Source organism: Saimiri boliviensis, chromosome 19 (genome assembly GCF_048565385.1).
Source record: "Saimiri boliviensis isolate mSaiBol1 chromosome 19, mSaiBol1.pri, whole genome shotgun sequence".
Classification (NCBI taxonomy): Eukaryota; Metazoa; Chordata; class Mammalia; order Primates; family Cebidae; genus Saimiri; species Saimiri boliviensis.
The window spans coordinates 7,909,182-7,935,632 of NC_133467.1; the positions used below are offsets into that span (position 1 = coordinate 7,909,182).

Here is a 26,451-nt window from a genome sequence, read left to right on the forward strand (position 1 = left end):
CCAGGATTGGGAGCACGGGCCACATTCTCCTTACAAGGCAAAAAACTTGGTGCAGTGATGCCCCTCGGCTCCATAACTGGACATATTTCCAGGCAGTTGGCACACCTCTTGACATGGAATAGGTACCTGAGTTGCTCTTACCGCTCCATGCAAAGACCTCGTTGCAGTAGCAATTAATCCACACTGCAAATCTTACTTTAATTCTCACTGTGGGATGTATTTTCAGGCATTTGGTGCACCCAGTTGCCTGAATTAAGACCTTTCCATTTCTATGCAGAGATCTTGGTGCAAGGGCTCCTCTCCACTCCACAGCCGGGCGTAATTCCAAGCATTCAACACATTAGGATTAGGACTAGATTAGGAACCTGGATCACGCCTCCCTTTTAGTGCAGAGATCTTAATGCAGAGGCTCTCACTCCACTTCACACCCAGGTATAATTCAGTATTCAGTGCAACCTGCTTCCCTGAAACAGGAGCCTTGCTGCCCTCCATTCTTATGCATTGTTTCATATACCTATTGGCCATCTGTATGTCTTCTGTTGAGAAATGTCTGCTTACGTTCTTGCCCTTTTTAAAATCAGGTTGCTTTCTTACTCTTGAATTGTTTGAGTTCCTTACATATTTTTGTGTTAACTTCTTATTCGATATATAATTTGCAAATATATTCTACTATTCCATATTGAATTTGTCTTTGTATACGGTGTGAGATAAGGGTCTAATTTCATTCACCTGCATTTGTATATCATTCTACTAGCATCATTTATTAAGAGACTGTCACTTCCTCATTGTGTGCTCAGAGACCAGCAACTTCCCTGTTCTTGCTAGAGATCTAGATATCCAGATATAAGAAACTTAAGAGAATTCCTGGAAATAAATTGCAAAAAGAACCTCAACATGGCAAAGTCAACATGAAGTAAAGAATAATAAAAGTGACAAGAGTGAAGCATCTAAGCACCTATAAAGGAAAACTCATCAGATTAACAGCAGCACTCACCCAAGCCATAAGAAATTGCGGTCCTTTTTTCTATCTTTTTAGAAAAAAAAGACCATCTAAGAATTTTGAATCCTGCTAAACTAGGCTTAATAAATGAAGGAGAAATAAAGTCTTTCCTAGAGAAACCTACAGAAATTGGTAACCACTAGACAGATCCAACAAAAAATGCTCAAAAGAGTTCATAACTTGGAAACCAAAGGATGACAGTCATTAACATAAAAACACATAGAAGTATAAACTCACATGTCTTAGAAAGCAATTATACAATCAAGACAACAAAACAACCAGGTAAACATTATGATGATAAAAACAAAGCCTCACATACCAATATTAAGTTTAAAAGTAATTAAATGCTCTACTTAAAAAGATACAGGCTGGTATAATGAGATACTGCATACAAGAAACCCACCTAACTGATAAAAACATTTACAGACTCAAAGTAAAGGAGTGGAAAAAGATAATCCATGCAAACCCAAAGTGAACAGGATTAGCTATATTTATATAAGACAAAATAAATAAATGATGATGGGAATATTGCATAGTTACATGCAGAAGAAGAAAACTGGATCCCTATCTCTCACTATATGTAAAAGTTAACTCAAGATATATTAAAGATTTAAATGTAAGAACTGGAACTATAAAAATCTGGAACAGTTGAAAAACTCTTCTGGGCATTCGTTTAGGCAAATAATTTATGAATAATCCTCAAAAGGAAATGCAACAAAACAAAATAAACAAATAATATTTTGCACCACAAAAGAAATAATCAACAGAGTAGATAATCTACAGAATGAGAAAAAAAATAATTGCAAACAATTCATTTAACAAAGGACTAATATTCAGAATCTACAAGACAAACAACTCAATAAGACAAAAACAATCCACCCCACTAAAAAGAGGGCAAAGGACCTGTGCAGTCATTTGCAAAAAGTAGATAGACAAATGGCCAACAAACTTGTGAAAAAATGTTCAACATCGTTAATCATCAGAGTTATGCAAATTAAAACCACAATGAGATACCATCTCACACCAGTCAGAATGACTATGAAACAGTCAAAAAACAACAGATTTTGGTAAGGTTACAGATAAAAGTGTATTCTTATACACTGTTTGTGGAAACATAAATTAGTACAACCTCTATGGGAACAGTATAAAGATTTGTCAGAGAACTAGAAATAGAACAACACTTTGATCCAGCAATCTCAGCACTGCCTATCTACCTAGGAAAAGAAACATTTTATCAAAAGAATATCTGCATTTGTATGTTTAAAACAGCACTATTCACAATAGCCAAGTCATGGAATCAGCTGTGTCCATCAATGGATGACTGAACTAAAATGTGACAGATGGATGACATGGACTACTAGTCAGCATGAAAAGAATGAAATCATGTCTTTTGTAGCAACAAGGATGAACTGAAGCTTATTACCCTTAAGACAAATGACTCGGAAACAGAAAGTCAATAACTGCATGTTTTCATTTATAAGTAGGAGCTAAACAATGAGTCCTCATGGAGATACAGACCAGAAAAATACATATTAGAGATTCCAAAAAAATGAGGTGAGAGACAAAAAACTATCTTTAGGGTACAATGTACACTTTTTGGGTGAAGGGTACCCTAGCAGCGCAGACCACCACCACACAATATATGTGTATAACACAACTGCAGTTATACTCCTAAATCCATACAAAAAATTTTTTTCAAAAAAAAAGAAGAAAAAGCAGATGATAAAAATACACACAAATTATCCTTCTACTGTATTCTTCATCTGGCTAGATCTTCTGGTAGCCTGCATATTCCACAAGTTCCCACTTGTTATTTGATAATCAACTTAAAAATACTATTTATCCTATTATGAAAGTAATTTAAAATAGTAATATGTGGTTGTTGCTGCAAATTTTGAAAAAATGAACCAGCAAAATGAAAATGAGTAAAAATAATCTTTAACTTCACTGGCTATAACTTTTTCTAGTGCGCACCCACAGGCGCGTGCGCGCGTGCACACACACATACAATCATGTACTCTATTTACATGATTATATATATATGTATGTGCTAGATAAAAAGCATTATACATATATATAAAATCATGTATTTACATGATTTTATATATATATTATATATTTTATATATATATATTATATATTTTATATATATACATATATATATAGCAGAATGCTGCTATGCACATTCAATTTTATGGTTGGGTAGAACCATATAATATCCAGTTCATAACAGGCAATTGGGGGTGCATAGTCACTTTGTGTTCCAGTAGCAAACCAAGAACTGCTTTTTCATGAAAAAAATTTATTGTCAGAATAGGATATACACTTCCTGCAAATGCCTCCGACTCTGGGCATGATTATATATAATATAAAATCATAAAAATAGAGTACATATTAGGTTGGTGCAAAAGTAATTGCAGTTAATATAGACAGTATTTTTAAATCTCTTATTCCTTTACAGTTTAGCATAAATATTTTTTATCACTGAAAACACAAGCATCATTTTAATGATATCATTGTATAGACCTATAATTGTCTCTTAAAAGAATACTCTCTCAGTAAATGTGAAGGGAAAAAAATCTACGTATTTGAGCACAAATACAATTATCAATTTTTTGTGATAGAAAAGAAGAAAAAAAAAATACATCCATGGTTGCCAGGAGATTGGGTGGAGGGGAATTTGGTTGAATATCTGAAGTATATGCGATCTTTTACATAGGAAAACTACTTTGTATGATACTATATTTACCACAAGAATCTCTGCCCATTGGGAATATTTCTCTTCACCACATTTTTAGAGCTTCTTCTGGGTAGGAATGTAAAGGATTGGCTGTCACTTCTAGCTAGTACCAAGACACTATTCAGATGCATTCATAAATCAAGCCTGAGTTTTTCCTTCTTCTTTTATTAGTCATAGGTAACTTTCTATGGGACCAAAGGTATGAGTTGAAGACCAGCACAGCAGAGGGAGCAGATATGAAGTCTGAGCCGTCTCCCAGTACTGTTTACTCATTCCTTCTGATCCTGCTCAGCCCCAGTCTTTTACATACCATTTCCATTTTACAGCAGAATGCTGCTATGCACATTCAATTTTATGGTTGGGTAGAATCAGATAATATTCAGTTCATAACAGGCAATTGGGGGTGCATAGTCACTTTGTGTTCCAGTAGCAAACCAAGAACTGTTTTTTCATGAACAAAATTTATTGTCAGAATAGTATATACACTTCCTGCAAATGCCTCAGACTCCGGGCTATTATTCTAATATCGACGCCTGCTATACGGTATCTACCACAGACATTTGGAACTTCCAGCTCATAATGCCCAAGTGTCAGAGTAGCTTACATTGCAGCCGTATCTCATGCAGACCCATTTCTTGCTCTGAGACATATAAAAACCAGCAGCCTTATAAAACATCCAGAAAATAGGCCAGAGTCATATGACAAATACCCTATGCATTGTCTCTAAAATCCAAAGAGGTCCAAAAAGTATTGTATTTAATTTCTATTAACATAAATTTTGAAAGAGTATCTCAACATGCTGAAGACCATTGGGCCCTTACAAACCATAGTTGTGCCACAGCCCTGTATTTTCACAGAAATTATGTCTCCATCTCTTGCATATGTGCCTTACAAGCATCCAGGATGTTTGCTCTTGCCTATCCACCAGTTATAATTGAAATAATCTCATAAATGTAAAGAACCAATGTGGTGTTCTGTTGAATATGATAATAATCAAGATAGCACTTAATTACAGTATGAAAGAAAGCCAGAGAACTAACCTGTCTTCAAGGTAAAACAGTAATGGAGACTTGCATCTGCCCCCTTAATACAAAATGTGTCTGCTTTTCTTTAGTGATAGATATGGCATAAACGCAAAGCATTTTAGGATTTATACACTAGGCATAAAGGCTAATCATCAAGGCTAATGTTGATTAGCTCTAGTAAGGATATCACATTTGAAACCAGGAATATTGACACTGTTACCTGATTAAACTGTTTTAAAATATAGTCAGTCTTCATCACTCAGGGCCTAAGCAGAGACCAAAAAGGCAAGGTGAATGAATTTGTGATTAGAAACACCAGCTCTGCAGAATCTAATGAACCCCCTTGAGATGTAGTATTTTTTTAACTGTAGCAGAGACAGTTCCAGGAACATGCACATAACAATTCATGTTATAACAGTTCCACATTCAAACAACGTGCATATTTTACTAGGCACTCAGTACATGTTTCTCCACTAAATATTCTGGACCTGGAGAGTAATCAGAAGCTGAGACAATAGTTCTACTGAAACTTCCATAAGAAGGAGAAAAACTTAAGTCAAGAATTCATCTATAGCCTTGCCTCTATAAGCCCACAGTCACACTGACAGACCATATTTGCATTTTGGTCTCCGGGTATTAACAACAGTTCAGAGCCAGTGTCTAATACTGCCTAGAAGTTCCGTTGATTTTATTTTCCCCAGTGCACAATTTCCCTGGTAAATAGCTTCAAATCACCACTAGACATGCTTGTGGCACAATTTATGATTTACACATGTAGTCACATTCCAGAAGCCCTCAATATCTCTCTCTGCTCTGGCTGGCGCTCGCCCTCCCGCTCGCTCTCTCTCTCTTTCTCTCTCTTTCTCTCTCTCTCTCTCTGGGTCTCTCTGACAAAGTAACATCCATATGTTACTGTCTTAGTCCATTTTGTGTGGCTATAAGAGAATATTTAAGGGTAAAGTATAAAGAAAATAGGTTTATTAAGCTTACGGTTCTTCTGGCTGGAAGGTTCCAGATGGGGCACCCGGTGAGGATCTCACATGGTAAGAAAGGAAAAAAAAAGGCAGAGGAAATTCCCAGCCCTTTTTAACAACCATTTCTTACAGGAACTAACAGAGTGAGAACTCACTTGCCTCCAATTAGGGAAAGTACTAATCTATTCATGATGGATCCACCCTCAGCCTAACAATGACCATAGGTCTCACTTCCCAAACCCAACACAGTGGGGATCAAATTTCAACATGAGATTTGCTCAGGACAAACAAATCATTTCCAAACTATATTGGTTACCAAAAAGAAAAAAAAGATAATGAGAATCATAACATTTTGCCTAATAAAAATGCTCCTACATAAAAAATGAGGCAATAGAAATCTGTAACATAGCACTTCAGTTTAAATTAATTATCTTAACAAGCATTTTAAAATATGAATTAAAGGATTTCAAATCAGAAAATAAAAAGCTCAGAACAGACACAGATATTAAAAGTTACATTATGAAAGGAAAGCTGATTAAACCTGAAACTTAAGAAAAAACTTAAAATTATCACAAAAATGAAGGCTTAATTAACACATGCCCATAGAAGAATAGATTTAGCTGATAGTATAAAGGGGGACTTGAAGACATAAACAGAAACAGTCAAGTTAATGAAAAAGGGGAAAAAAAAATACATTTTTAAAATGATCAATGATAATCAATAAAGAAGCTAAGCAAAGAAATTCAACATAAACTTCATTGAAGTGACCAAATAAGGGAAACAAAACATAAGACAACCTTAGCTTAAAATGTAATCCAATATAACTTTCTGAAAATGAAAGAAGATCTGATTTACATAGTAAAGGGGAACATGCCCACCTGGGATTCAAGAAAGTTAGAAGTTTTTCTCTGTTGGTTAATCGGTGCAAAAATCAATATTCATTTACATTGTTTGTGACACTGCCAAAATAGTGCAATCCCTTGCAAAGAGAATATGGTAATATCTAGAAAAGCTATATGTGCATTTACTTTTTGATCCAGAAATAACATTGCTAGAAATTTACCTTGAAGACAAATATCCAACAATGCAAAACAAACATTTATATAAGGTTAATCATTAAAGCAGTATTTTAGTAGCAAAATATATCCTTAAAAATGCCCAGCTATTTAAAAAAAAGATGGGTTGAGTGTACTATAGTACATCCACAAAATGAAGTTTTATGCAGCCATGAAAAAGAATAGAGAAAACTTCTACAAACTGATATGGAACAATTTTAAAAATGTATTGTTGAGCCAGGCGGCACACAACTTTAATCCCAGATAATTGGTAGGCTGAGATGGGAGAATCACGTGATGCCAGAAATTCCAGCACAGCTTAAGCAAGATCCCATCTGTAGCAAGACTCCATTTCAATAAAAAACTGAATAAAAACATACATAGCTAAATTTTAAAATCAAAGTACAAAATAGAATGTATAGAGTGCTACTCCTTGTATAAGAAAGAGAAGAAAATAATATTTTAATGTATTGCTTATTTTTGCAAATTGAAGCACTACACTGATAAATCAGAAACATAACAAAAAACAGTAAACTGTATAAGATGTGAGATTGAGAAGGAACAGGATGGAAGCCACAGAGGTAAGAGTGAAACTTCTCTGAGCATACATTTTTAAACTTTTATAAGTTCAAACCACGTAGGTTTTACATTTAAAAAAATTAAATTACATAAAAGATTTTTAGACATTATAAAATTAAATATAAAGTAAAAATTAAAACTAAATATACACCAAAATAAGAATATACAAATTTAAGTCAAGAACTGTATAAACAAATATTCTGAAGCATTCTCAGGACAAACAGAACTGCAGAAAAGAGAAAGTCTTGAACTTTGTAGTCTTGGACGGGATATAGGAGTTAGCCAACAAAAGAAAAGAAGAAAGGGGATTCCGGAAGACATTAAATCATTAATCAAAGAGTCAAACATTTATAGAATTCTTATTTTGGGCACTGTCTTGTATAATAGAGTTACACATGTTAACCTTACAATATTTCTAAGCTAAAAATGTATCCAAAGTGGACAAGAGAAAGTCAAATTGTCTTTGCAAATTTTATTATATAATTACATATAGAAAATACATATATATATATAATTCCAGCAAAAAACTATTATCCTTGATAAACGTTCATTAGAAACTATTAGAACTGATAAACAAATTCATTAAAGTTGCAAGATATAAAATTAACAGACCAAAATCAATCAAATTTCTATACACCGAAAAAAACTTGTTAAAAAGAAAATCAAGAAAGCAATCCTATTTACAATAACAACAACAACAAAAAAAAAAAACCTAAGAATAAATGTAACCAGGGAAGTGAAAGACCTCTATAACGAAAATTGGAAAACACTGATGAAAGAAATTGAAAAGGATTCAGACAAATGGAAAGATCCGATGCTCATGGAGTGGAAGAATTAATAATGATAAAATGTCCTTATTACCCAAAACAATATAGATAGAGATTCAGTGCTATTCCTATCAAAATACCAAAGACATTTTTCACAGAAATAGAAATAACAATCCGAAAATTCACATGGAATAACAAAAATCTCAAACAGCCAAACCAATCCTGAGCAAAAAGAACAAAGCTGGAGGCATGACACTAACTGATTTCAAAATATATTACAAAGTTATAATAATCAAAACAGCATATTCATATAAAAACAGACACATAGACAAATGGACAGAATAAGGAATCCCACAATAAATCCACATATGTACAGCCAATTGACTTTCAATAAAGGCCATCAAGAATATACATTGGGAAAAAGACAGTCTTTTTAATAAATGATGCTGGAAAGCTGTTTATTCATATGCAGAAAAATAAAACTGTTTTTCTATCTCTTACCTAAGACAAAAAATCCAATAAGAATTGATTAAAGACTTAAATGTAAGATCCAAAAACTTAAAACTATTAGAAAAAGACATACAAGAATTTCTTCAGGATATTTACCTAGGCAAAGATTTTAAGACTAAGATTTCAAAAGCACAGCAACAAAGATGTAAATAGACACATGGTACTATATTAAAATGAAAAGCTTCTGCACAGCAAAAGGAACACAATAAAGAGACAACTTATAGTATGGGAGAAAATACTTGCAAACTATACATCTGAGAAGGAACTAGTATCCAGAATATATAAAGAACTCAAACAACTCAACAGTGGGCAAACTAATGATACAATTATAAACTGGACAAAGGAACTGAATAGACGTCTCTCAGAAGAAGACATGCAAAGAACCAACAGGAATATGAAAAAAATGCTTGATATTACTAATCATAAGAAAATGTAAATCAAAACTACAATGAGATATCTTATCCCAAGTAGAACGTCTATTATTCAAAAGACATAAAGTAACAAATGCTGGTTAGGAAGCAGAGAAAGAGAAATTCACAAACTTTTTGTGGGAATGTAAATTAGTCCTATTATTAGGGAAAATACTATGAAAGTTTTTTAAAAAATAAAAATAGAACTATCATATAATACAGAAATCCCACTACTGGGTATTTAGCCAAAGGAAAGGAAATCAGTATATAAATAGGGTACCTGCACCCCATGTTTATTGCATCACTATTCACAATAGCTAAGATAAAAAATCAATCTAAATGTCCATAAACAAATGAATGAAGAAAATGTGAATATATACACACACACACACACACACACACACACACACACACACACACATATATCATCTTACGGTTTAATAGTACACCATCGTGTGTGTGTGTGTGTGTGTGTGTGTGTGTGCATATAGTCATAATATATATATGGGGGGGGAGGGAGAGAGAGAGAGAAATGAAATCCTGTGTTTGTGACAACATGGATGAGCCTGGAATACATAAGTGAGGTAAGTCAGGCACAGAAAGATAAATATTGCATGTTCTCATTCATAGGTGGGAGATTAAAAAATTTGAGCTCATAGAGGTAAAGAATTGAATTGTGGGTATTAGAGGCCAGGAAGGGTAGTTAGGAGAGGAAATGAGGAGAGGTTGGTTAACAGATACAAAATTACTGCTGGACAGGCGGAATGAGTTACGGTGCTCAACAACAGAGGGTAGATACGGTTAGTTATAATTTGTTGTATATTTTCAAAAAGCTAGAAGAGAGGGTCTTGAATGTTCGCAACCAAAAGGAATGATAAATGTTGGCTTGTGTGTCTGTTTTGAGGTGACGGATGTGCTGATCACCATGGTTTGATCATTATAGATTGTACACGCTTATAGAAATATCACACTGTATTCCAAAAATACATACAATCATTGCATCACCAAAAAAAAAGAGGGGTAAAAATGAAAAGAAAATGCATTAATATACAGCCTCTTGATGGTGGAAATAATCAGCTAAGTAATGTGACAAGGCTTAGTGACAGAATTAATTAGGCTAAAATTGATTAAGGAAAAGAGGGGAAAAATCTGTCAGTGATAATTCAGGCTTCAATTAAACTTATAAAGGAAGAAGAAAGAAGAAAAAACATTCTTTGGTTCCATTACTGTTTGACATCATTATACAGACTTGTCTACGGAATCTTCAGCAAATTAGAGTTTTTTCTATTGTTTGGTTGGGCTTTTTATGTGTATGGCTTTTTTTCTTCCTCTTTAATAAAGATAGTAAATTCCAACTGTTAACAAGTCATTAGGGGTTTGTTTGCTATCTTCAGGCAGCAACCTTTCATGAAAGCTGTCCTTACCATAACTGTCATGAAATCTTACTGTTATCACCTCATGCCCAAGCCAGCTGTTGTTGAGACATCACTGAGTTTTCAGGAATATCAAATATGTAAAACACAACTGAGATCCAACAGCAAATAATATTACCAAGGCAATGGTGCTGTACACACTGTAGCACCACATCAAGGTTATATATTCATTTTATAGCTGTTGGCATGTTTCTTAGACCTTTTAAATTTGATAGCTATTTACGCACTGGAACAGGTTAGAGATATTAAGCATTTTTACAGTTAAAAGTCCCAAATGTTTACATCATAAACATTGGGCAATACTATGGTTATAATCATAAAATTAATTTGATAATTAAGTAGTCAACTTTAGCATAATAATGTCAAGCCCAAATTACAAATGTTCTCATTAGCTTTCTAAATCGATGCTTTATTAAGCAGCATGAAAAATCTGGGCAAACTAACAATGCAATGTAAAGCCAGTAGGAATTTCTGACTTTTCCTTGCTACCATTCTGACATGGCTACATATACTAACGTGCCTTTTTAAAAACATATAAATGTTTAAAGGGAAAAGGATGTAAAGAAAACTTGAGAACGATTAGAGAATTACTGAAGCAGAACCATTAGGTTTGCAGCTGCTGAGCATTTAAAACCAGATTTTATTTTTGTTAGTAATATATAAAATGTTTTCAGAGCACATTTGAATTTACACAGACAATGTTTGGCACCCGATTTTCTACGTGTGAATTTATCTTCTCTTCCATTGTTAAGTATCTTGAATGTGCCAGACATGCCTCCTGCCTCTTGCCTTTACTTATTATCTCACCATTGACTAGAGACTCCTTTTTCATTACTCAGAAATGGACTTCTCAAGTCATCTGTTACCAGCTGTAAGAGAATTATATGAATCTGCTCTCTCCCTAATTCATGTTTAAACTTAATCACACACTCCATCTCAAATATCTAACCCCTTATGGTGTTTATGATGCTCTACCATTCAGAGTCATTTTTTATTTCTCTATCTAATATCATAAGAATAAATCATTGCAGATACGTAACTTGCACTATATCCCTCCTTTCCTAAGGCTATGTATGAAGAAAGATGAGAGCAAGTATTACTAAAAACCAGGACTTTGGTCAGCTTTGGGTTTCACAAAAAAGTCCAGATCCAGACGGGTTCACAGCCAAATTCTACCAGACATACAAAGAGGAGCTGGTACCATTCCTTCTGAAATTATTCCAAATAATACAAAAAGAGGGAATCCTTCCTAACTTATTTTATGAGACCAACATCATTCTGATCCCAAAACCCAGCAGACACACAACTGAAAAAGAAAACTTCAGGCCAATATCCATGATGAACACAGATGCAAAAATCTTTAATCAAATACTGGCAAACCGTACGCAACAGCACATCAAAAAGTTTATCCATAACGATCAAGTAGGCTTCATCCCAGGGATACAAGGCTGGTTCAACATACACAAGTCTATAAACATAATTTATCACATAAACAGAACCAAAGACAAAAACCACATGATTATCTCAATAGATGCAGAGAAGAAGACCTCTGACAAAATTCAACAGCCCTTTATGCTAAAAACCCTCAATAAACTAGGTATCCATAGAACGTATGTCAAAATAATAAAAGCTATTTACATCAAACCCACAGCCAATATTATACTGAACAAGTAAAAACTGGAAGCACTCCCTTTGAAAACTGGCACTAGACAAGGATGCCCTCTCTCACCACTCCTATTCAATATAGTATTGGAAGTTCTAGCCAGAGCAATTAGGAAAGAAAAAGAAATAAAGGGTATTCAATTAGGAAAAGATGAAGTCAAACTGTCTCTATTTGCAGGTGATATGATCGTATATTTAGAAGACCCCATTGTCTCAGCACAAAACCTTCTTAAGCTGATAAGCAACTTCAGCAAAGTCTCAGGATACAAAATCAATGTGCAGAAATCACAAGCATTCCTATACACCAATAACAGACAGAGCCAAACATAAGTGAACTTCCATTCACCATTGCTACAAAGAGAATAAAAATACCTAGGAATACAACCAGTAAAGGATGTAAAGGACCTCTTCAAGGAGAACTACGAACCACTGCTCAATACTTGGCCCATATTCTAGGCCTGTCATATGTCCCAATTTTGCTATGTTTCTGAGGACCTTTTAATGTCCTTACACACTGACTTTCCTAGAAGTTCTTTGAAACTTTCAAAGATGATTAAGTCACACTATGATCCAGAGACTGTTCAGCCTACCTTCTCCTGGACTCTTTTAAGAGTCCTTTAATAGCTGTGATATTGTCATTCCCTTTTGTAACTAGATTTTTCTTTGCCATGTGTTTTTCAAAATTAACCGTTATGCTACTAAGGATATGTACATAGTTAGAAACAGTATAAAGAAAAGAAAGAGGCAGGTGTCAATATGATTACACAAAGGCACAAAGAAGCTCCTGAAATACAGGCAATTAACTATGTTTTATCCTGGGTAGGTAGGATGTGAAGTAGATTACCACTTTTGCTACTACTAATTTGTAAATTGCATATAGAACATGTGATATGTTTCAAAAACAGATAATATCAACAGCATCAATTAAGAGGAAAAAAGGGAAGGAGGAAGGAAGGAAGGAAGGAAGGAAGGAAGGAAGGAAGGAAGGAAGGAAGGAAGGAAGGAAGGAAAATACCAGTGTGAACGCTGTTACTCATTCTTTCTTGTTTAGTTAATATATATGCATTCACTGTGCATTAATTATAAATAGACCCTCTCTTTCTTTTCAGCATCTTGGCATCTTAGAAACTTTACCTTCCTATATTGTGGTCATGTTATTAAAATTTATATTAACCTGACTGAATGTAGAGTAAGGGCATCTTTTCACATTTTGGTAGAGAACAAACTATATAATTTCGCCTTATATTTTTTTGTGTTCAAGAATGTAAATATATGGAAGAGGTTATTAGAGTTCCCGTATCCAGGAATTTAAAATACCTACACATTTAATTTTCTACTATGTTCGTGGGAGTCTTTATACTTGTTCCTGAGAGGAAGAAGACAGAGAAATCCAGTCAGAGCCAGATTTACCATTACATATATTGCATGCTTATAATGTATCTGTTTATATAATTTATCTATATTAAAAGTAGTTGAAACATATATGTTGTAACTAAGTTTTAGTCAGAACATTAAAAAGATCCTCCTAGATATTCTTAAAAATATATCAATGATTTAATTGGATAAAAAAATTTCTATTTTTTAAAGTGTAAATGACCATTGAAATAAATCATTGACAATTCAGTATAAATTTGTACAATGTATATTTCTTCTAACATGAGATCATCAAATTATGGCCTAATCTCATTATCATTATTGTCTAATATTAACTGAAATCCAGCACATACCACACAGTATGCCAAGGTTTTGATATGTATTCTAAGTAATCCAAAAAAAACCTGAAAAGGTGGACATTTTAATTTTAATTTCCAGATAAAATAATGAAGACCCAGAAACATTACATTACCTACTCTAACCACAGGCATAAACCAGTAACAAGAACAAGAATTTCTAATCAGATCTGGTTGATTTTAAGACCTAATCTCTTTATAGGAGAAACAAAAGAAATTTAAAAAAGAATTTTTGGTGCGGTATGTGTCTTGTGTTACTATAAAGGAGTACCTGAAACTGGGTAATTTATTTTTCCTTTTGTAAAAGACAGGCTTATTTGGCTCGTGGTTTTGCAGGCTACACAAAAAGCATCGCACCAACATTTGCTTCAGGTGAGGGCATCAGGCTGCTTCAACTCATGGCAAAAGACAAGGGAGAGCCAGCAGGCACAGATCACGTGACAAGAGGGTAGAAGTGAGAGTGCGATGACGGGAATGGACAGTCTCTTTTTCGTGACCAGCTCTCAAGAGAACTCTTATGGGAACTAGAAGAGTGAGAACTCACTTGTTACAGTGAGGACTGCACAAGCCGTTCGTGAGGAATCCACTACCGTGACTCAGCCACATCCCACCAGGCCCCACCTCCAACACTGGGGATCAGCAGCCACGTAAGACTGGGCAGGGCCAAACAAACCACATCCCAACCCTAGCAGTATGGTCAGGTTCATAAGCCATAATTAGGAGTTCAGATAGCATCAGAATCCTGGGCCAGGAAAAACTGGCACACATACAGACACTCACATGAAACATTCTTGAGAAGCAGGGAAGCTAGAAAAGCAATTTAAAAAAATATATACAACTAGACTGTCAGTTTCTAGTTGTGCATATAAGGAGCTTGGATGTTGCCTCTCTGCCCTGACAAAAAGTAGATGAAGAGATGGATAAATTAACAATTCTTGCACTTCTAAGACAGGCAAGGACACAGGGCAATCCACTGCCCTCAAGATAAGAGAGATAAACTGGTGATTAACACAGGGAGTCATGGCTTACAAAAGGAGAGACTCACAAGCAGAAATACCACAAGAACTAGTTCAAGGATAGAAAAACCTAAACTGTAATAGACAAATTTCTGGAGGCTCGGTGTGGACAAGTTAGAGGGTTAAAAACTCCAGGAGGATTAAGTTATGGGGATGAGGGGAGGTGTACAAATTTTTTGTGTTTTACTTCCAGGAGCTGGGCCAGGTTCTAAAAATGAACAGAAGAAAAGAAATAATAAAAATTAGACCAGGAATCAGTGAAATTGGAAACAGAAAATTAACAAAGAAAGTCAATAAAAACAAAAGCTAGTTCTTTGAAAAGATCTATAAAATTGATAAGCCTCTGGCTATGCTAACTAAAAGAGAGAGGACAAAAATTAGTAATATCAAACATAAAAGAGCGAACATCACTATAGGACTCAAATCAGAAATAAAACAGGGAACATCACTAGACATTCCATGGACACAAAAAGGGTAATATAGGAACACAATGAACAACTCTATGCCCACATATTTGTTAACCTAGATCAAATTGACAAATCTGTTGAAAAAACAGTCTTTAAAAACTCACATAAGAAAAAATACACAACTTGAGTAGGCCTATGTCTGTTAAAGAAATTGAATCAATAATAAATAACCATCCAAAATGGAAAGCACAAATTCCAGATCCGTTTATTGGTAAATTTTACCAAACATTTAAAAAATAAATTACAACGATTTTTGACAATCTCTTTCAGAAGACAGAAGCAGAGAGCGTATTTCCTAACTCATTCTATGAGTCCAGTATTATCCTAATAACAAAAACAAAGGCCTTAGAAGACAATAAAACTATAGACCAGTATCTGTCATGAACATAGATACAAAAGTCTTCAACAAAATGTTAGTTTTGAACCCGACAAATGAATTAAATTGTAAGTAAATTGAATCTGACAATGTATTAAAAAATGCCAGGATCAATCAATACAAGTACAGAAATAAATACACTTGTCTCAGGTATGCAAAACTGCTTCGATATTTGAAAATTAGTTAATGTCATTCATTATACATAGAGGTTACAAAAAAACCCACATGATCATATCAACCAATGCAGAAAAAGCATTTGACAAAATCCAACAGCCATTAATAATAAAAATTCTCAGTAAACTAGGAGGAGAGATGAACTTTCTCATCTTGATAAAAAATATTTACACACACACAAAAAGTGTAGCTAATAACATATTCAATGATAAGAAACTGGAAGCTTCCCTATTAAGATTGGGAAGAGGCAAGGGTGCATTCTCTCTCACCACTTTTTTTTTTTTTTTTTTTTTAACCATTGTGCCGCAAGTCCTAGCTAATGCAGTAAAATAAAAAGGGAACATAATACTTCTTGATTTGCCTTTTTTCTTGCTTTCAAAAAACATTGGGGAAAATCTTCAAGACATTTGTCTTGGCAAACATTTCTTGAGATACTCTGATCTCATTACCTACAAGCACAGGCAACCTAAGCAAAAATTGGCAAATGGGATCAAGCCAAATGAAAGAGCTTCTGCATAGCAAAGGTTACAATCAACAAAACATTTGCAAACTACCCATCTGACAAGGGATTAATAACTAGAATATACAAGGATCTCAAACAACTCTACAGGAAAATATCTAATAATTCAATCAAAATGGGCAAAGATTTGAATAGACATTTCTCAAAAGAAGACATACAAATTGCAAAAAGGCATATAAAAAGGTGCTCAACATCACTGATCATCAGAGAAATGCAAATTCAAACTATGATGACATATTTTCTCACCACAGTTAAAATGGCTTTTGTCCAAAACACAGGCAATAACAAATACTGGAGAGGATGTGGAGAAAAAGACCCTTGTACACGTTGCTGGGAATGTAAGTTAGTACCACCACTATGAAGAACAGTTCGGAAGTTCCTCACGAAACGAAAAACTGAGCTACAATATGACCCCACAATCCCACTGCTGGGCATATACTCAAAAGAAAGGAAATCCATATATCAAAGAGTTATCTGCACTCCTATATTTGTTGCAGTACTGTTTACAATAACTAAGATTTGGAAGTGGCCTAAATGTTCATCAACAGACAGATAGATGAAAAAAGTGATACATACACACAAGCGAGTATGTTCAGCCATAAAAAAGAATGAGATCCAGTCATCTGCAAAAACATGGATGGAATTTGTGATCATTAGGTTAAGTGAAATAAGTCAGGAACATAAAGGCAAACATTCCTTGTTCTCACTGATTTGTGAGATCCAAATATCAAAACAATTGAACTCATGGACATAGACAGTAGAAAATGGTTACCAGAGGCTGGGAAGGATAGTGAGGGTCTAGTGGGGAGGTGGGGATGGTTAATGAGCACAAAATGTAGTTAGAAAGAATGAATAAGACTTGGTATTTGCTAGTACAGCATGGTGACTATAGTCACTAACAAATTAACTGCACATTTTTAAATCACATAGAATATAATTGGATTGTTTACAACTCAACAGACAAATGCTTAAGGGGATGGATACCCCATTCTTCATGTGTTTATTTTATACTGCATGCCTGTATCAAAATATCTAATGTACCCTATAAATATATATGCCATATTCCCACAAAAATTAAAAATAAAAAAAACCTAAGACGTGATTATATCAAGGTTGCAAGATATAAGGTTAATACAGAAAAATCAATAACTTATCTAAATTCTAGCAATGAAGAACTGAAATTTGAAATTAAAAACACAATACCATATACACTGACACCCCCCAAAATGAAATACTTAGGTATAAATCTAACAAAATATGTACAGGATCTATATAAGGAAAATTACAAAACTCTGATGAAGGAAATCCAAGAACTAAATAAATGGAGAGACTGGCCATGTTCACACATAGGAAGAGTCAACATTGTCAATATTCCCATCTTGAGGTATAGATTCAATGTAATTCCCAATCAAAATACCAGCAAGTTATTTTGTAAGTATCAACAAACTGATTCTGAAGTTTCTATAGAGAAGCAAAAGACCCAGGATAGCCAAAAAAATGGGGAGAGAGAATTTTTAAAATGTCAAGAGGACTCACACTACCCTACTGTAAGCCATATCAGTGTTATGCTGGCAAAAGATAGATAAACAGATCAATGGAACAGAATAGAGAGCCCAGAAGCAGATTTGTACAGATATGATCATTTGTCGTTGACAAAAGAACAAAGGCAAAGCAATAGAGCAAAGATCATCTTAAACAAATGGTGCTAGAATAACTGGACATTCACATGCAAAGAGAGAAAGAAAAAAGAAAAAGGGAGGAAGGGAGGGAAAAGAAAAGGAAAGAAGAAAAGAAAGGAAGGAAGAGAGGAAGGGAAGAAGGAAGGAAGGAATTAAAATGAAAACAAAAGTGAGGTACCACTACACAGCTATCAAAATGGACAAAATCCAGAACCCTGACAACAGCAAATGCTGACAGTGATGCCGAATAGCAGGAACTCTCACTCATTGCCTATGGGAATGCAAAACGGTACACACTCTTTGGATGTTAGTTTCTCACAAAACTAAACCTCCTCAAAGAATGCAGTAATTGCCCTCTTAGTATTTACCTAAAAGAGTTGAAAATATACGTCCTCACAAAAATCTGCACACAGATGTTTACAGCAGCTTTATGCATAAGTTCCCATATTTGGAAGCAACCAAGATATCTATCAGTAGATGAACAGACACACTGTGATACATCTAGGCAATGAAATATTATTCCATGCTAAAAATAAATGAGCTATCCAGACATAATAACACGAGGAGGAACTTAAATGTATATTACTAAGTGAAAGAAGTCAATTAGAAAAGACTACATACTGTATTTTCCCAACTACATTACATCCTTAAAAAGGCAAAACTACAGAGAAAGTGATAAAAAAAAAATCACTGCTTTCCAGGGTTTGGTGGGACAGTGGGAAGGGATAAATGGGAGAAGCAGAGGGAATTTTTAGAGCTGTGAAAACACAGTGTATGATACTATAATGGTAGATAAATGTTATTATACATTTGTCCCAACCCACAGAATGCACGAAATTGACAGTGAACTCTGTAAACCATGGATTTAGGGTGATAGTGATATGTCACTATAGGCGCCACTCCTATGGGGGTTATTCATAATGAGTAAGGCTGTGCGTGTGTAGGGTTAGGGGAATATGGGAAATTTCTGTACCTTCCTTTGCATTTTGCTGTGAACCTAAAACTGCTCTTAAAAATAGTCTCCAATTTAAAAAATATACAATTTTGTCTACTATCATTCACAGTTACGAAAATTGCAAGGTGTTTTAATAATACTTTTCTAAATGCTAATCAATTATGAAGAATTACCTTTCTAAATCAGACTCCTCTTGGCATAGCCGTGTTTTGATAATGTAGATTTTACAGATTTCTTTCATTTTATACCCATAGATATATGTTTTAAACTGTTCTCCCCATCCAATTTCATATAAAATAGGAAATATTTGATTATTTAAATAAGGTAACTACTGTATGTTAAAAAACAACCCTACTATCTCAACTATCTCAAAATCTCTGTCTAGTCAGGAATTTGTATCATATTAAATGCCCTATTATGATCAAACTTGAGGCACTCTTATTTTTCCCTTCACCTGCAACTGAACGATCAACGTTCAATCTCAAATTTGGCTGTTTGCTTTATGCTACCATTTGCCTTTCATCTTTCCTGTTTTCCACTGCTTCTGACTATAGTTGGTTCAAATCTCTACAGGGATTTCAGTTGAGTCATTTGGGGCTTATACTTCCACACCTTTCTCAGCAAGTTCAGTGCTGTTGATCTCTTGAAAGCTTTTCTAAGCCTTGTTTTTACTTCACTAACATTTCTGCCAATTGACTAGTTCCTGTGTCAGTGACAGATGTGTGGAGCACATTAGCTCTAGGCCTATCTCTGTATGATAAAACACATCTTTTTTTGGACAACGCAACACAATGTCTAGATAGCAAAAAATAAGCCTGAAAGCAAATGTTGATATGTGCTTTAATGTTGAACTATCCTTAAGTTCTTCAAAATAGTTCTCTATAACGCCACAAAATTCCCTCTATTTAAGGTGAAACGGACTATCATAGGAGGTCATACAGTCACTTGCCACAAAAGGCTTCGTTTTTCAAAAACAGGTATCTTTCACCTTAGTCTCTTCTTCATGGGTATTCAGGAAATTTGAATCATAGGACCACACATCTGTGATCCTGTGATGAATACGTATGAGTCCACAATAATCCAAGGCAATATATCAAGGCTTGTAACATAAATTATTGAGGCAACTTATTTAACAACTTTCTAAATCTGAGATTCATCATCACCAAAGTGGTGACAGTAACAGATCTGAATTCAGAGTGTTGTTGTGACAATTAATTGAGATAATTTAAGTAAAGCAGTTATCACATTTCCTATATTTTTGTAAGTTTTGTAAATATAGAGCTTAATTTTTATTATTATATTCATGTACAAAAGTGTTTATCTAAATTAGTTTAACTTTTAAAATGTACACATTTATACTTTAAAGAGTAGCTGACAATAGAGACTAGCCTAGGAAAATATTTGTAAGTGACAGGTTTGAGGCAATACTGTAAAAAATCAAAAGATTTAACATTATAATAAAATGGTTTTATTGGAGTCGTCAGGAAAAGAGTGTTTTTGTATTTTTTTTAAGCAGGTAAAAATTTTTGGTAATGTTGCACTCACTGGCCACAACTCCCATAACTTCTATAACATTGTGGTTGAATAGTGAAATACAAGGAGTCCAATTATGTTGGTTCAACCCTCATTTTGCCCAATTACTGGATGTATGACTTTCTTAGTCATTCTTTGTCTCTGTTATGCTTATTGCTACTGGGGTGATCAGCGCTAAATATACACATACACACACACACACACACACATATGTATACACATACATATATTTCTATTTACACACATACATATACATATACATCTATATTCATATCTATAGCTATCTCTACATGTTGCAAATCATGTTCACACCAATACCACTAATTCCATTTCAACATTATAGGGTTCATTTTAGCTTTCACTCTTTCATATATGTAACTTCCTTCTCCAACAGTGAAAAGCCAGCCTCCCATTATTTTAACATATTTATCTATTTGCTCAGTCTTCATCAGTGTAGACAATCTGCAGACCCTACCAGGTAGCCAGGTTGCTCAGAAGCTCTCCTCTTATGAACTCTGCCAGACTATCAGGCCTCTCTGCATCAATGCACACAGTGATTCTTAACCTCTCTTTGGCATCATGAACTCCTTTGAAAAGCTGACATAAGCTACATACTCTTTCCCCAGAAAATGCACATAAGCAAATCTGCATAAAAATTATATAATTTCAAAGGGTCTATGCTACTAAATTAATGAATTGAGCAATTTGCTAATTTCTCTGAGACTCAATTTTTTTATATAAACATCAGTGGTGAATCTAATAGCCCCCTCGAAGGTCCGTGAGGGTTTAAATAAGAAATGTTATGTACCATGGTTAGAACACCATGAGCAAAACATAAATGTTAATATTAGAATTATCACCCCTAGTTAGCTCTTGTTCCACCTTATGACCTCCCATCAGTTGCTATGTACTTCCACGTTTTAATAATTTATCACTTCGTTCCTATGTTCAGTTAACAGTATTTCTGAGTCTTCGTTTCCCCTCTCATAAAATGGTGATAATGGTATCTAGCATCAAGGGAAGTTATAAAAATTAGAAGTCGTATATGTTGGCAGGGAGTGGTGGCTCACACCTGTAATCCCAGCAGTTTGAGAAGCTGAGGCAGGCAGATAATTTGAGGTCAGGAGTTTGAAACCAGCCTGGCCATCATGGCAAAACCCTGTCTCTACTAAAAATAAAAACAAAAAAATTAGTCGGGCATGGTGGTACATGCCTCTAATCCCAGCTACTCGGGAGGCTGAGGCAAGAGAATCACTTGAACCTGGGAGGCAGACATTGTGGGCCAAGATAGAGCCACTGCACTCCAGCCTGGGTGACAGAGAGAGAGAGATTCTACCTAAAAAATAAATTAAAAAGAAGTCATATATGTTAAGTAATTAATATATAAAACATGTTCAAAATGGTACTAATCATTTATATTTTTATATTGGAATGGCTTTGTCTTAGCTGTTCATATTTCATTTCTTTTCTCCTCTGAATGTTTTTCTCTAGCTATCTGGTATCTGAAGTCTCATTCATCCTTCAATAGTCATTTCAACTGTACCTTATCCCCAGTGATTTTTTGGGTCATTTTATAGAAATTGTATTCTTTATGTTTCCCTCGTGATTCTTTCTCCTACACATACCCCTCAGACAGATGTATATCTTGACCTAATAATTTAATATAACTGCATTTATCAGGGTTAGGTATAAACCATTCATTGTAATTGCTACATACTAGTCTTTATAAGAGATTAGCCAAAGGTGTTGTTCACTTTTATATGCATTACAGCTTACAAGAAAATTCATAAGATAAATATCATGGAAAATTTAGCTCTAGAGAAGAGCTTACATCTGCTGTTGAATTACATGTATGTTGCCTTTCACTGGAGGTTAAGTGGGACAGAATAACTATGGACTTTGTCAAAACATGTTCAAAGCCTGGCTTTGCCATCTTCTAGCTCTGTAACTTTGGATGATACACTTAATCTCCCTGAGTCCCATGTTGCTATTTTGTGAACTACTGATAATATTTCTTCTGCCAAGAATTTAATTGAAGATTAAGTCAGAATGTACATACAAGGAGCTTAACAAATACAAGATAACAAGACATGCTAGTTGCCACCTTTGTCCTTGGTCCTTTCTTCTAATTCATTTATTTTTCCTTCTCAACTGTTTTAATACTTAGAGCTCAGCTAGAAGTCTCTTTGTAGGTAACTTATAAGATCTAATATGCTTATTTTACTCATTTTTTTTAATCCAAAATGACTTTAGGGTTTTACTTTTAAAAGTAGAAGAATTATTTCTGAATGAGTGAAATAAAAATGTGCATGTTTATTCAAATTAGTTGTTCTGTATATTTTTTATTTTTAAATTTACACACTGTAATTGTACATGTTTCTGGGGTAAAATTTTATGTTTTAAAAAATACATATATATATATATATATATATATAATATAGTAATCAAATCAGGCTGGTAAATATATCCATCACTTCATGCATTTATTATTTCCTTGTGGTGAGAACATTCCAAAGCCTGTCCTCTAGCTATTTTGTGATATATAATACTTTACCATTAACTCATCATCACCCTACTCTGCAACAGAACATCAGAACTTATTTTTTCTATGTACTTGTAAATTTATGGCTGCTAACCAATTTTTGCCATCCTCCCTCCCTCTTCCCATGTCTAGTACCTACTATTCTACTCTCTGCTTCTATAAAATGAAACGTTTGCTTTTGTTTTTAGATTCCACGAGTGAGATCATGTGGTATTTGCCTTTCTGTGCCTGCCTTATTTCACTTAATATGACATCCTCCAGGTTCATCCACTGTTGTCATAAATGACAGGATTCCATTCTTTTTTATAACGGAATAGTATTCCATTGGGTATATATACCACATTCTTTATCTACTCACCCATTGTTGGATTCTGAGGTTGGTTCTATATCTTGGCTATTATAAAGTACGCTGCAATAAATATGAGAGTGAAGATATCTCTTCAACATTTTGATTTCATTTCCTTTGGACGTATACCCGGTAGTAGGATCACTGGATCATAGGGTAGTTCTATTGTTAATTTTTTGAGGAACTGCCACATTGTTTTCCATAATGGCTGTACCATCTACAATCTCACCAACAATGTTAAGTCTTCTCTTTTCCCCACATCCACAATATGTGCTTTCTTTTGTCTTTTTGATAACAGCCACTCCAACTGGAGTGAGGCAGTATCGCATTGTGGTTTTTATTTGTATTTTCCTGATGATTAATTATGTTGAACTTGTTCCATATACCTATTGTAAATTTATATGTCTTCTTTTGAGAAAAGTCTATTTATATATTTTAGCTCATTTAAAATCAGATTATTTGGTCTTTTGCTATTAAGTTTTTTGAGTTTCTTATATATTCTGAATATTAAGCCCTTGTCAGATATATAGTTTGCAAATATTGTCTCCCATTTCAGTAGGTTGTCTCTTCACTCTGTTTCCTTTGCTGCACAGAAGCTTTTTAGTTTGATATAACTCTATGGGTATATTTTGTTTTTGTCGCTTGTGCTTTTGAGGCATGATGTAAAAAAATTCTTGCTTAGTTTAAATCTATGAAGTGTTTCCCCTACATTTCCTTCCAGAAGTTTCATAGTTTTGGGTTTAAATTTAAACCTATAATCCATATTGAGGTGATTTTTGTATATGGTGAGAGTTGGGGGGTCTAATCTCGTTCTTCTGCATATGGATATTTAATTTTCCCAGCACCATTTACTGAGACTTTTCTCAAATACGTTTTCTTGCCACCTTTGTTGAAAATCAGTTGACTATAGGTGCATGAATTTATTTCTGGGCTTTCTATTCTGTTCCATTGGTCTATGTGCCTATTTTTATGCTAGTACCATGCTCTTTTGGTTACCATAACTTGGTAGTATATTTTGAAATCAGGTAATGTTAGGTTTCCAGCTTTGTTCTTTTTGCTCAGAGTACTTAAATGGTTCTTCATTACCAAAACTATTCTTAATAAACCTAACAATAGTTTTTTATGTTGAAATCATAATTTTAGGAGTTAACCAATGTGTAACTTTTATGTTAGAACCATGGTTTTAGGAGTTAACTAATGCATAACTTTGGGCAAATTATTTAACTGCTCTGTGCCTTTTCCTTTTCTGTAAATGGAAAAAATAGTAACATCTACCAATCTACAGTTTTTGAGTTTTGTGAAGATTAAATAAAATTTGCCGTGTGTTCAAATAGTGCATGGCACAAACTTACAGAAATACTACATAAGTTTCAGCAAAAGTTTTTTAAAAAACATTTCTTTATAATTATCCTATTGAAATGATATTCTATAATACTGTATAAGCATTTAAATATCAACACCGAGTCTATACAAACAGTAATATAGACATCCTAAGGGTATTTTGATTCTATATTGAGCTAAATTATCAGTCTTGTACCGGTACATAAAAGAGTGAAGAAAATGTCTGGTTTTCCCATTTCTAATTAAAGCTTTATTATATTATCGGTGAAATTAACAGAGGTCAGCAAAGTTCTAAGAACCTCATTGTCGCATGTATATGATCACAGACTAAAACCTAAATCTCAAATCTGAAGTCAGTTCAGTCAAATCTATGAAAATGGATCAAGGAAATAAAGTAGTCTATACCTGCTATGTGGTCAGTGGGCATCCATTTTGACGGATTACTGTTATTTTTTCAATTGGTTATCTTGGCATTTTGGAGTGGCTTCACTATAAACACTTAAGAAGTGAATATAACACTTATCTGCCTCATTCAGACTGATGATTGCAGTTTTACAATCTAAGATTTTAAAAAATCTATTTTGAGTGCAAATAGTTATTACTATGAAATGTGAGTGTTTTCAGAGACAAAAATAACAATTTTAGGGCCATAAACTAAGTTTATGTGTGTATTTATGTTTGTGTTTATAGTTTCATGTGTGTGTTTATGGTTTCAACAGTATCTTAATCACAAAATATAATTAAATAAAAAACCCAGGCCATTTGTATTCTCCATGTTCAGACTACTTCTGAAGCTACAGATGCAGTGTTTATCAAAATTGTTTGTCTTGTAAAGGTGAGGATGACATTTCTAGACTATGAGCTACATATTTAGAAATGGTCTGTCAGAGAGTCAAGCCTATAAATAAGAACTGGAAGCAGCTGGAAGAGAATTGAATTCCTCTGGATAATTGGCATTATGTGTCACCCAGGAAAAAGCAAGCACTCAGTCTAAAATAATGTTGACTGACGAGACAGAGCACATCTTCCCACAAATACCACACATTTTTACAGAAAAAGAAAAATCCAGTGTCCAGAGAGACATTTTAAATTTCATGACTTATACTTTAAAATCAAACAAGACAGTTTCTTGAAACCTTACTAAAAGAAGTCAAGCTGTCAAACTATTTTTGTAATTAATCTCAGGCTCATGATTTAAAAGCTGCATGTTCCGCTAAATACAACAGCATATAAATAAATAGTTCAAGTAAAAAGATGTCAACTAAGCATATTTGTGAAATGTCTGCCTTTGAGTTAATTACATAACACTTTCAGATTTAGTAGTGGAAAAACAACCCACTGGTTTCTGTAGGGTGTCTCTTTACAAAAAGAAAAAGTAATGAATACATTAAGAAAGTGCTTTGGAAAGTGGTAAAGAATGTGTCAGATAATCAGAATAATCTATAAATGGTCTTATTCAACATTCATATTTACAAACTCAAACATGAAGTTAAACACCATCATGAAATCTATTTTTGATGCTGCTGTATTGGTGAAAAAACCCAGTTACCTTCTCTCAAACACAAAAGACATGTTGCATATTTTAGGTATCTCATATAAGTGGCATCATGCAGTATT

The 26,451-nt window shown here is 34.1% G+C and overlaps 1 long non-coding RNA gene across 1 annotated transcript in view; it reads right to left on the minus strand.

The window, feature by feature from the left end:
* The window catches only part of LOC141582137 (uncharacterized), a 100,164-nt gene that overhangs the window by 24,811 nt on the left and 48,902 nt on the right, over positions 1-26,451 (minus strand). The window lies entirely within an intron of this gene.